The following is a 12,874-nucleotide window of genomic DNA, read 5'->3' as shown; positions in this document are numbered from 1 at the left end:
CTCTGCTTCAGCGGCCCAGGGTTTCACCAGTTTGAATCCTGGGCACGGATGTGGCACTGCTCATCAGGCCATGCTGTGGTGGCATCCCACACGCCACAACTAGAAGGACCCACAACTAAAAATACACGACTATGTATGGGGGGCTTTGGGAGAAAAAAGAAAATTAAAATCTTGGAAAAAAAATATGTAATATATTCTACAGGGCAGAAAAGAGGCATTTGTGAGTCTTTCTGTTCCTGTGGGACACAACCCAGAAAAGGCAATTAAGTCTTCACTGCTCCATAGGAAAAGGGCTGCCCCCGGCCCTGTGGCTTCACGGGACAGGCAGAGGTGAGGAGGAGAGAGCTCATCTTAGCTGGGGTCTGTGGCCACAGACTCCAGGCTTCTTGTCTGACTCTTCCATCAGGGAGCCGGTGGGTCCGCATCTTCCGGGTTCTTACCAGCTGTGTTTAGGGGAGGATTAGTACTCCACCAGAACTCACATGCTGTGGGTCAGCAGTGCCGATTCCTGGAGCTCTTGCTCATGGCCGATGAGCCTCAGGGAGTAGGAGGCTATTTCTGCCTCACTCAGAATGAGATGGACAGTCAGTTGAAAGCTAAGCCACTTCTCAATGCAAGGATGGTATTATATCAGTTAGCTTTTGTTACATAACAAACCACCCAAAACTTACTAGTTTGAAACAACCACCCTTTATTTAGCTCATGATTCCACAGGTTACCAATTTGGCCGGGCTGAGCCAGCTGGTTCTTTTGGTCCCAACTGGGCTCATTCACACATCTTTGGCGGGCTGCTGGGTGTGCTGGGCCTGGCGGGCCTAGGACGGCTCAGCCGAGACACTGTGCCTCTGCTCCACATGGCCTCTCATTCTCAGCAGGTAGCCTGGGCTTTACACATGGTAGCTGGCAGGGTCCAAGACAAGAGCAGAAGGACTCAAGGCCTTTCGAGGCCCAGGCGTGGAATGGTCATAAAGTCACTTCCACCATATTCCAATGGCGAGGTCAAGTCACAAGGCCAGGTCTGACTCAAGGACTGGGACCTCGGCCCAGTTCTTGATAGGAGAAGCTGCAGAGTCACACTGCAAAGGGCATGTTTATAGGGAGAAGAAAAGGACTGTCACCATGTTTGCAGATGATCCTCCCCAGATGTCCTTTCTGAATTCTTCTAGGAACAAAGTAGGGGCTCTGGAAAGAAAAAAAATGTTGAATCAAGTAGGCCATCCGAGCAGGGTTCTGTGGCACCAGCCTGATGAGCGCCCAAGTGCAAACCTCAAGCCTAGGCGGTGGGCAGACCCTTCAGCAGTGGTGAGTGGAACCCATGAGCACTGGTTCACGAGAGCCAACTGTTCAATATTGGGAATTCCAGGAGCCTGTTGTTAAACCATCATGGCTCGAAATTGGCCACAGTGAGAGCAATTACACCATGGGAATCAGCAAGCACTACAAATCCGAGCGCTTTTTCTCCCAGAGCCGGTTTACCAGCACACCACTGCCCTTAAACCAGAACAAACACTTTGTCTTCCAATCTAACGGGGAAGGCAGACATACACCGGGAAAGATCAGAACTTGATGAGCGCAATCCAAGAAGTAACCAGAGAGAGCGGAGACTTAGAGGGGAAAGGAACTCACTGTCTGGGGCGGTGGGGATTTGGTAAGGCATCCTGGAGGAGGTGGCCTTTTAGCCAGGGCTTGAAGGATAAATAAAGACTGCCACGGCCAGAGGGAAGGCTACAGCCTAAGTGGACGGCACAGGCAGAGGCGGAGAGTGGGGCTGAGGCCACAAGTATATTGTTTAGTATCAGTTTGGCTTCCAAGGACAGAAACCCCCAAACAACGGAAGTTTAATTCTCTCCCCATCACCATCTTGGGAGGTCAGTGGTCCAGCACAGCCAGGCGGCTTTGCTCTCTACCCAGCCCTTCACCCCACCCTGTGTTCTAGAATCTCAGAGAACAGGTGCAGGATCTTCCCCCTCCCTCTCCCCTTCTCGGGAGCAGTGGGTTGTCCGGTGGCCCTAGATCTGACACCCGGCATCCCCCCTCACTGGCTGTGTGAGCTTGTACAAGTTGCTTAATCTTTCTGAATTTTGATTTTTAACTCAGTAAAATGGAGAGAAAGTAACTCACAGGGTCACAAAGATTCAAGGGGTGGGGGCTCTGTAGAACTTAGCACAGTGGCTGACCCAGGGTGGGCCCTTGAGGAAATGGGGTTTGTGTATGGGAATGTGTGCGTGTGTATGTGAGAGAGACAGACAGACAGAGAGATTGGTTCCTTCCTTCTGTCCAGGCCCCGGGCAGCCCCCGTCTCGGCCTCCCTCTGTCTGCTCTGAGGAGTGAGCCGCCCGCCTTCCCGGGCTTGGGTGGGTAGATAGCGGTGCTGGGGAGAAGGCCCTAGGGGCCTGGTCCTTGTGGAGTTTGGCTCTACATGGGCAGCTGTGCTGAACCTTAACCACTTCAGGCCAGCTTCGCTGAGGTAGCCACTTCAAACAAAGGCTCTGTGAGGACCGGGGCTCTAGCCCCCAGGCTGTCTACCCTCACCCGCAGACCATGCCCACAGCGGGACTGTGCCAGCCACACCTGCTGGAAGCCCTCTTTATGAAACAGTGTGGACCCCTCCAGATCAAGAGGCAGGGCTGTCCAGTTATGGTCAGGTTGGGTACAAGCTGGGAGGCTGAGGGCAGGAAGTCCACTGGGTCAGTGATCCAAACAAATATTTGGCAGGTCAACGCTCAAGGCTGACCTTGGCAGTTCGTCACCCAGGTGATCAGGAAGTGGCTTCCAGCTCCTCTTCCCCACACCTCCCCCCACTTCAGCCTTCAGAGACAGGTGTTTCTGGCTGGGGTCAGCGGCCCACTCACCCTCCCAGCCCCTGGCCTGGAGCACCCCACTTGCCCACCTAACCCCAGGTGGTCCCAGGACAGATCATCTTCTCCCCCAGAGTGAGCAGCCAGAGGAAGCAAGCATCCGCACTGCACCTCGTCCCTCCCAGTACAGGGCCAGCTCGCTGGCTTCCGAACCCCCCCGGGCACACATCCTCAGCCCCCCTCCAGCTGGCGAGGACGTCCCTCCCCCAAACCCCTGTGGGAGAGAGTCAGAGGGAGGCCAGGGAGCTGGACCCATGTCCCCACTAGGTGGCTGCGAGGGAGTCCTGTACTTTCTCAGAAAGCTGCTGAGCGTTGCCAGAGCCCAGAGCCAAGAGCACAGCACTGCCTCTCAGAGCGCTTTGTTCCACTTACTGGAGGGCTAAAAATACACTGGCCCTGCCAACGGCAGTCCTCAAGAGCCCAGGGGAGCCAGCGCTGGGGAGCAGTCACCCCAGCACCTGGCACAATTAGAAGGAGAAACGCAGTCCCTCCTCCAGCGCAGAGGCAGCCAGCCTCCTGGGCGCCCCCACCCCTGTGGCTCCCGTTTCTTCTTGAACGGGTGGGCTTCCCTGCACCCCTGCTCTGCCCCTGCTCCCTCTCTCTGCCCCTTCTCCCTTTCCCAGCCTGGACCAGCTTCTTCCCTGGGTGGAGCCCAGGCCTGCCTACAGGACTATGCTTTTACCCATCTCAAAACAGCAGCTCTCCTGCAAAATGCCCAGGAAGCTTCACAGCCCTCTGGCGAAGCCACAATTAGCATGGACATCCCCCCACCGGGCGATAACCCAGTGGCTTAAATTCAAGACACACATATTGACACCCTGCCTCCACCAGTCTTAATCTTCCCAGAACATCAAGGCTCTTTAAGAATCTGATGAAAGCTATGGGCCCAGAAAAATTGCTCATAAGCAGCATTCTCCAAGCAATTTTAGGGAATTTATGGATAGCATGAACCCATCCAGGACCCTCCCCCGCCTACACACACACAAGGGAAGAATCCTTCATGTGAAGGAAGCCAGGCGCTGAGCAGATGCTGGGATGGACAGATGAATAAGAGAGAGGATGGACATGCAGACAAATACCAGCCACACCCTGAGCGTTTAGAGGTAAGAACCAAGCCTATGGGACAGGGGTATGACTAGAGCATGGAGGGAGAGACGAAGAGAGGGGCTTTGAAGGACAAGCAAAATTTTACCAGAGAGAAAATGTAGGATTTGAAAATTTGAGCACAGCACAGGGCATGAGAAAAAACCTTGTTTGGGAGCAGCAGGGATGGCCTGCGGAACCGTCCAGGGTGTGAAGGGTGAGTACACTGGTTTTCTGTTGCCGTAGAACAGACGACCACAAACTCAGAGGCTTGAAACAGCACACACTCAGCCTCTCCCATCTTCTGCCGGCCAGGAGTGGGCACGGCTCTGCTGGGTTCCTTGCTCACCAGCTGCAAAATGTGAGGCTGGGGCTGGGGTCCCATCTGAGGCCTCAGGAGGGGACAATCTGCTTCCCAGTTCACTCCAGTGGTTGGCAGAATTCATTTCCTTGTGGCTCCAGGACTGAGAGCCCCAGTTTTCCACTGGCCATCGGCTGGAGGCTGCTTTTGGTTCCAAGAGGCACCCACGGCTCCTGGCCTCGTGGCCCTTCCCATGAGCCGTTCACAACACAGCTGTTGGCTTTTTTAAGATCAGCAGGAGAATCTCTCTCAATAAAGTCAGCTAAGAGAGAATCTCATATAATGTAACCTAATCGAGGGAGTGACACCCCACCCCCTTTGCCATGTTCTGTTGGCTAGCACAAGTCACAGGTCCTACCCCCATTTAAGGGGGGCGATTATATAAGTAATAGTAAAGGGCCATCTTGGCATTCTGCCTCTCACAGTGAGACTCAGCTGGAAGAAAAGGGTAGGGCCCAACTGGGAAGGCCTTTGTAGGCCGTAGTTAGGAGTAAGAATTTATTCTGCAAGAGTCAGGAAGCCACTGGAAAGGGATGCAGAGGGAAGGATGAGAGTGGAGGCAAAGAGGTCACTGCCATTTGGAAGGTGATTGCCATGGTCCTGAGGGAGAGGATGAGAGACCATGGCCGTGAAGATGCAGAAGAAAGGCCTGATACCCACCTGGCTGCCCTTCACTTCCTTTGGGACCCTAATCAAATATCACCTGATCCGTCAGGCTCTCTCTGTCTACCTGACATAAAATAACGCCCCTCCTCCTCTCCCAACCCCTCACCCAGCCTTACTGTCTCACAGCACTTACCACCATTTGTCCTACTCTGGGTTTGTCTATTTATCTGCTTGTTGTCTTTCTCTCCTTCGTAGAATGTAAGAACTTGGTTTGTCGTACTGCTGTATCTCAGTGTCTGGGGTATAGTACAGGCTCAATTAATATTTGCAATCTGAAAGAATGAATGAATGAATGGGTTCAAGAGATATTCCGGCAATAGACTTGCTGGAACTTCCTACAATTAAAATGCGGCAGAGGAAGAAGGACGCATTAACGATGCGCTAAGGTTTCTGCCTTGACAGACTGGGTGGTGATGCTCAGCGACGTGGGAAGGAATGGATCAGAATGGGAAGTAGACACTGAGTTTAACTTTGGTCTAGTGGATCCTAGATGGTCAAGATCAGCTAGGTCGGCTCATCTGGCGAGAAGTCGGAAATGTGAGATTCAGAGCTCATGACATAAGTAGATAACAAGGGAACAGATTCTGCAGTCAGTGCTAACAGGGGGTAGATGAAGTCATGGGATAACGAGAAGGCAGAACCAAGGATGTGCCCTGGAAAGAAGACAGAGCCAGTCTGAGAGGCAGGAGAAGACGTGGAGGTGCCAAAGAAAGAGCCCCACTAAGGAAGGCAGGTGGTGCTCGATGCCACAGAGAGCCCAAGCAAACAAGATGGGAACTGAAAGGATTTGGTCTCTAGGGGTTCACAGGTGACCATGTGAGAGCAATCTCAGAGGGGCAGAGGTTTCAAGGTCCATGAGAGTCTGAAAGTGGGTGTCAATCACTCCTTAAGAAGGGTCATGGGGGGCTGGCCCAGTGGTGCAGCAGTTAAGCACACAAGTTCCGCTTCTCGGCGGCCCGGGGTTCGCTGGTTCAGATCCCGGGTGCGGACATGGCACCACTTGGCAAGCCATGCTGTGGCGGGCATCCCACATATAAAGTAGAGGAAGATGGGCACGGATGTTAGCTCAAGGCCAGTCTTCCTCAGCAAAAAGAGGAGGATTGGCAGCAGATGTTAGTTCAGAGCTGATCTTCCTCGAAAAAAAATAAAAGAAAAAAAGAAAGGACACGGGGCAATGCTGAGAACAGATCTGATGACGAGGGAGGGAGGAGGGGGAAAGGGGATGCAACCCAGAGTGAGCAGATCCTCATGGCCGTGGGCACAGCTCACCTCCCCAGCTCCCAGCTCCCTGCCCACTCCACTCCAGGAAACATGGGAAGTCCAGAGAGCATCCCGGGCCCAGCTGCACTCCAGGAAGAAACTGGGCAGGCGGCCCAGGCTTACACAAAATGGACTTTGGGCTGATTGCCCAAGCTGGACTAACGCGCCCACCTTCCTAGAGAGGGCATGCTTTCCGGAACCAAGGCCAGAGCTTGTCACAAAAGCCAGATGTTGGCAGAGCCGAAAGATGGGGTGGGAGGGGCCCGTGGGGCAGATGAGGCACATCCCTGCTGCCTCTCGGGCCCATGGGTCAGGGGAAGGGATGGAGACCCTCACAGGCAGGGAGCACTGTCACACAGTGTACGGTTTTGCAGGCAGCCCAGCTGCTTCTGAGAACGGCCCTCCAAGGCATCTGGGACACATGTGGGCCATTAGCAGTGAGACAAACAGAGTTCGGGAGCATAACAAGATGGTGCTCCTTCAAAATGGATAAGTAAGACTCAGGAAAAAATTGCTTCCTATCCTGCATTTGTCTTAGGATACATGTAATCTGTACCCCTGGGGCAATTAGAATAGGATCCAATTTATTATTTAAATTGATTTATTCTCAGTTATCCATTCTTCCAATAAATATTCATTGAGCATCTACTATGTGCCAAGCACCCTAAGAAAAAGACATATTTTCATAAATACACAGATGCATGAATATGCAAAGGATGTCTCCAGGACAGTGGCTCTCAACCAGGGCTCCCGAGGGACATGTGTCAATGTCTGAGGACATTTTTGGCATCTAATGGGTAAAGGCCAGGGATGCTGATAAATATCCTGCAATGCACAGGGCAGTTCCCACAACACAGAATTATTGAGCCTGAAATGTCTTTAGTGCTGAGATTGAGAAGCCCTGGTTTAGAAGGATCCACAAGAAACAGGTGAATCCTGGTTACCTGCAGGGCAGCAGACCTTGGAGACTGGCGTACACAGATGAGCAAGATGATTACTTTTCACTGTGCACCATTTTCAAACATTTTGTACTGAACTTCTTACCAAATGCATGTATTACTTTTTTTTTTAGGAGAATAACTATGACTTGATTTAGCCGTAATTATTTGGTGGCCTTCTCCTGACCGTTGGGGAAAGGAATTTGAAGAGGAGGGACAACAGGAGCTTTGCAGTTCCTGGTCGGTCCCCCCTTCCTCTAAACCAGCGTTTCTCCATCTTGGCACCACTGACATTAGGGACCAGGCCATTCTTTCTTGTTGGAGGCTGTCCTCTGCACTCTAGGATGCACAGCATCCCTGGGTGCATCCCTGGCTTCTACCAACTTGATGCCAGTGGCACCCTACCTCCATTTGTGACAACCAAAAATATTTCCAGATATTTCCAAGTGTTCCGTGGGGGCAAAATCGCCCCTGGTTGGGAGCCACTGTGCTAGACCTACTGTGAAAACCCAAACACAAAGATGATCCCGTTCACTGACCTCACAAACTTACGGTCCAGCTGGATCCTCAACTGGACGTGTAACCACGCAAACCGGCCCAAGGACGTGGAGAGGGCGGAAGGACTACTGGAGCAAAGGCGGGGACGGGGCCAAGCCGCCTGCGGGAACTGTGGGTCACAGATCCTTTAGTGTAGGGAGGGGCCTCCCAGGCTCCCCTGAACCGTCCACCCATTTCCCAGAGGAGGAAATAGAGCAGAGGGGTGATGAGGCCAAAGGCACACGGTGAATGATGGCCAGGTGAAGCTGGAACGACTCTATTCCGTGTAGCATCCCCAGACATCCCTTGGAGACTTTCCTTGTTCTTCTTCCCCCGTCTGGCTCCATGAGCACCCCGGAGTCCACCGGTGCCCGCCACCTGGAAGCGGATCACCTACAATGGCGCGTGATTAGCATCGTGTGTTTTCTGCCTTCGCCCTGTATGTCTAGATAAGCAATCACTCAGCTGTTCTCTAGCACAGCAGTCAGCTCCCATGGGAACCGGCTTGCTCATGGACTCCCAGAGGTGTCTTCTGGGGCTGGAGAACCGTGCCAGCAGCTGGGCTCAACAGACCCAGGAAACATCCGCCATCGCTGTGGCTGTGGCCCCTTCTGCCGCCACAGGCAGCTGAGACCTGGGGAAACCAATTTACAAAATTCTGTGACTTCACAAAAGAGAGCAGCAGGGAGGAATGGCATGAAAATCAAAACCCACTTGGTTTCAACTCCTTGAGGAAGGCAAGTTAGGGTGAGCCCCGCCTTGGACAATGAAGTCAGCCAAGCCAGTCAGTGCCTTCTTTCCTTCTGGTGTGAAAAGCCAGTTTGCTCTTCCAACGGTGAAGAACCCAGGCTTTGAAGCCAGACTGCCTGGTTTGTAACCCCATTTTGCTACTTCCTGGCTGTGTGATCTCAGACAAGCTACTTAACTTCTCTGAGTCCGAGTCCCTTTATCAATAAAATAGCAATGATAAGAGGGACCTCTTTGTAGTATCGTTAGTGTCAGCTGAGGTAAAACACATGATGTTCTCAGCACAGTGACCAGCACATTGTCTGTATGAGTTACATGATTCCTGCTGCTATTATTGTATTCTTAATCATAAATATAATAATAAATACCTTACCGTGGCTCATGAGCTGAGAGGTAGATACAAGTTTTCACAAATGAATTCTAATTTGGGGACTAAAACTAAACAAATTTCTGGTCTTTTGTATAACATCCCTCCCTCCACAATCCCATATTGGAAAATAAAAGGATCTTTTAAAAACACATTTGAAAGGTGTTTTAGCCCATCTGAACGGCTAAGACACGACTGCCTGTTGGTTTCCACTGTTTTCCAGCTGCGGTGTTTTGCTCATTGATCAGAGAGAAATCCCCAAGGTCTGGAAAGGAAGCTTTTAATTGCTCTGGATGGACCGATTTTTGGCTTAGCTGCTCAAGCATATAATTGAGTGAGAGAGAGAGAGAGAATGAATCACTTTGAGATGCTTTGAGATAAATATATAGTCAGACCTCCCCCTTCCTGACCAGACCTAAAACATCCCCCTGGCCGGGCTCCCAGAAGCTCTGGGGAGAGTCACTGCATTTTCCTGATCTTTATCAAAATAGTAATAAGAGCGATAGTAACAATCACTGTCCTTTATCATAGGTGCTTGCTGTAGATTGAATTCCCCCAGAAGCAGACCCTGAGACAAGGATTCTAGTCAATCTATTTTATTTGAAGGGAATCCTGGAAGCAGCAGGAAGGAAGGGGAAAAGTGAGGCAGAGGGGAAGTCAGCCAGTAGAGGGTGTGTTAGTAAGCAGGTTACCACTGGGACACCTGGAGCTTAATCCCCTGGGAACGGTGGGGGCCAGTGCAGAACACACTCCAGCATCATCTCGATCAAGGGCTGAGGGTGCTGGGGAGCCCATCAGTCATTGGCTGCAGACTGCTCCTTGGAAGTATTCGTTCTAGCCATCTCCAGTGCAGGCAGCTGGAGGAAGCCCTGAGGCAAAGAGTTACAAGCAATAGCAGTCAGGGGTCGGGCCTTCTGGAAGGGGATGTTAGGGGGGAAGGGGCACCAACAGCACTCAAATAACAGACAACCCCAAAATATGATGATTCCCCGTTTCCCCACTCAAAAGATCCAAAGGATTTATGACCTAATGGAATATATCATCTTTTTTTAAAGTAGGTGAAATAGCTAAATATCTATTTATAACAATTAATTTATCACTTACCATGCATGCCTACAAGCACATATTATGCGTAATGAGAGGTTAATTTAGAAGAGTTGCTTTCTTCACCCCCATCCCATGACTCCATTTCATGACAGCTCTTCCAACTCTTCCTTGCGCACAGGGTCTTTGTCATCATCAAAGCCACCTTTTGAGTCATCTTGAGTTTTCTGAGCACATCGTCTCTCCCCTCTCGTTCTTGGCGATACAGCATTTTTGGAATCTGGAGGATGCTTTTGAGGGAATTTTTATCCCAAGCTCTAAGTACCTATTTGCATAACATTAGGGCAGCTGGTTGTTCCATTCATCCTGGAGGTGTCGTTGCGTGATCTCCATAATGTAACCATTGACGGTGTGGCTTTCTTAAGTGTCCTTAAAAGACTCGTTGACACACACGTTGTGAGGTTGTGATGCCATGTCCTTGCGAATTGGTTCCAAACTGGGTTAAACGTCCCCGGCGCCCCTTTAACGATTCCTTCAGATGACCTTAGTACTTGGCCCAAACGGGCACCCACGGAGGGCGTTTCAGGTAACGCATCTTACTCAAACAGCACTCAGTTGTTCAAAGTAAAATAATTGAGAGCACCGCACAACATGCAAGACAGTGTGAGGTCTTTCTTGAAAATAAAGAGCCTCTTGTCCCAGGGATCATCTGGGGAGTGGCGGCTTCACGGTGTATCTGAACATGGTGGTTTCGGCCATTACACGCGTATACTCATCTAATCCTCACTACCACCCATGGGGTAGGTTCTCTTATCGTCCCCATTTTATAGACGGAGAAACTGAGGCTCTGAGCAGCTCCAGCAGCAGTGGAGTGACAGAGGAGGATGTGACTCCAGGATGTGCACACCCTCCTGCTCACCACACTGCCACCCCTGACGGGCGAGGGCTGTGCCCATGGGTGGAGCTGGCAGATGCCCTCGCCAATCAGGAAACTCTGGGGGAGAAAAGCCCCAGCTGACCCAGCAGCTGGCCAGGCCCTCTGTCTTCTCCCCCGGCTTTCCTGAACCAGGGAAGCACGGGGCAATCCCCGCCACGCCAGCTGAAAACTTCCACAAGGAAATGCAAAGACTGTTTCGCATGCAGGGATGTGGGGATCCTTCCCAAAACCAGGCCCAAGACCATTTCAAATGGGCAAGCAAATGTCTGCGAGGCTTTTAAAAACAGGACAAAACAGAAAAACCTCAACTCCCTCTTTCTTTTCTCTCCTGCTAATCAGACAGACACACTCAGATATTTGCTGATTGATAGAACGGAAGAACTGGAGAGGACAGGAAGGGAGAGAGGGAATTTGGCATGGTGTCTTAGGAAGACTGTGGACTTTGGAGCCCGGCAGGGCTGACTTCACAGCCTCTTAGTGCTCTCAGCCTCAGTTTCACCATCTGGAAAATGGGTTCTGATCCCTACCTCAAAGAGGATGGTGAAGAGCAAGTCGAATGCAGCAGCAGACACCAGGCAGAGCTCAGTAGTGTTAATTCCCTTCCCCGCTGTCTCGACCAACAACTCTGGACACCTACCAGGTGCCACACATTGTGCGAAATTAAAGGCTGAGAGAGAGAGAGATTCATCACCTCATCCAATTGGAGAGAAGGACAAAAACGCATAACACAACGATGAAAATAATAGCCCCATGAGCACTTTATACACATGCACTGCCTTTGGGACAGGTCTTAGTGCCATCACCATTTTACAGATGAGGAAACTAAGTCTCAGAGATGTGAAGGAACTTGCCCAAGGTCATGTAGTAAGTGGCAGTGGGGTGATTTGAACCCAGGTCTGACGACACAGGAGAGAGGAGGGACGGATGGTGAGGCCTACCGAGGGGCTGCAATGGTGCATGCTGGGTCCCTCTGGAGGTGGGGGTGGGGGCTGGATGGAGAAGAGAAAGCCATTTCAACGGTAATGGAGAGCCAGACACCTGGATCTCTGCCCTGCCAGCAGAGGCACCTCTGCCAAACCCAAAGGGCGCCCCCTGGGGGACAGACAATGTGCCTGTCTGCCAGAACACTTCCCTAGCCCACTGGAGACCATCCAGTCAAGGCCGGGCACCAATAGCCATGTGTGCGAGCACCCTCGTCTTCCTAAGCTGGGGATCAAGGAAGCCCAGGGCTGTACTTGCATCCCAGGGTCCCAGGTGGAGTTCCCTGCCTTCTGGAAATCAGGATGTGAGATAAAAGAAGAGGAAGAAATGGGAGAGGGAGAACAGAGCTCCAGCAAAGAGAAGACAGCAGCCATCTTTCCTTAAAGGGGCCTTGTGAGGGACCTGTAGGAGCTACAGCTGCTGAGCTCCTGGACAGAGCCTTGGGCCTCCCAGGTGTCATGTCCAGGGTCTCACTGGAAGGCTGCCCTTGGCCTTGAGCTCATGTCCCACAGCTGTGATGTGCAGAGGGTTCTCAAGGGCAAAGTTTCAGTTCTGCAAATGGATCCTCAGAAAAGTGTGCCTCCCAGCTCGCCGCGGCCAGCCCCGTCAGCAAAACGTACCGAGGAAGAGAACTCTGCTGCCACCGAAGCTGGGAAGAGGCCCAGGAGCCAACCGCGACGCGGGAGGCTCTGTTTTAAATTAGCCCATGCTGTTCCCTCCCACTGCTGACAGATTTGGGGTAAGCGGGCATGCCCTATTTCATGAACATTTGATGGACAATCCCCAAAGCATACCACGAGACCAAGGCCATTTTACGGGCCACTGAGAACCTCCAGCTCATGCAGCTCAGTGACCTCAAGAGAAGAATGAGAGGATGGAGCTAGGTGGCTTCTGTGACCCGTCCAGCATGGACATTCTTCAGTTCCATATTTTCCCTCAGCCTCCTTTATGATGTCTCCACAAGGTCGGGTAGACTGGGCCCTTAGTGACTTCCTCACTATCTAAAAAAGGAATGTGTGTACTTTGTGGTGATAGTACTTAGAGAACTCACAATTTAGTTTCAAGAAGACTAGTATACAGTTGTCATCTTTTGGC

General features: G+C 51.6%; 2 long non-coding RNA genes across 2 annotated transcripts; both read right to left on the bottom strand.

Moving 5' to 3' along the window:
• Positions 1–672: 672 nt before the first annotated feature.
• On the bottom strand, positions 673–8,332 carry LOC138920023 (uncharacterized). The gene is made up of 2 exons (XR_011430618.1): positions 7,706–8,332; positions 673–1,182 (listed from the first exon to the last, which is right to left on the bottom strand). It is a non-coding gene; the product is annotated as an uncharacterized lncRNA (long non-coding RNA).
• A 1,065-nt stretch (positions 8,333–9,397) lies between these two features.
• On the bottom strand, positions 9,398–12,647 carry LOC138920022 (uncharacterized). Its single transcript, XR_011430617.1, has 2 exons — positions 9,922–12,647; positions 9,398–9,686 (listed from the first exon to the last, which is right to left on the bottom strand). It is a non-coding gene; the product is annotated as an uncharacterized lncRNA (long non-coding RNA).
• Positions 12,648–12,874: the final 227 nt, after the last annotated feature.

This window comes from Equus caballus, chromosome 22, assembly GCF_041296265.1.
Source record: "Equus caballus isolate H_3958 breed thoroughbred chromosome 22, TB-T2T, whole genome shotgun sequence".
NCBI classification, from domain to species: Eukaryota; Metazoa; Chordata; class Mammalia; order Perissodactyla; family Equidae; genus Equus; species Equus caballus.
Note: the sequence above shows the minus strand (reverse complement) of the source record. Positions and strands in the feature narration are given on the sequence as shown.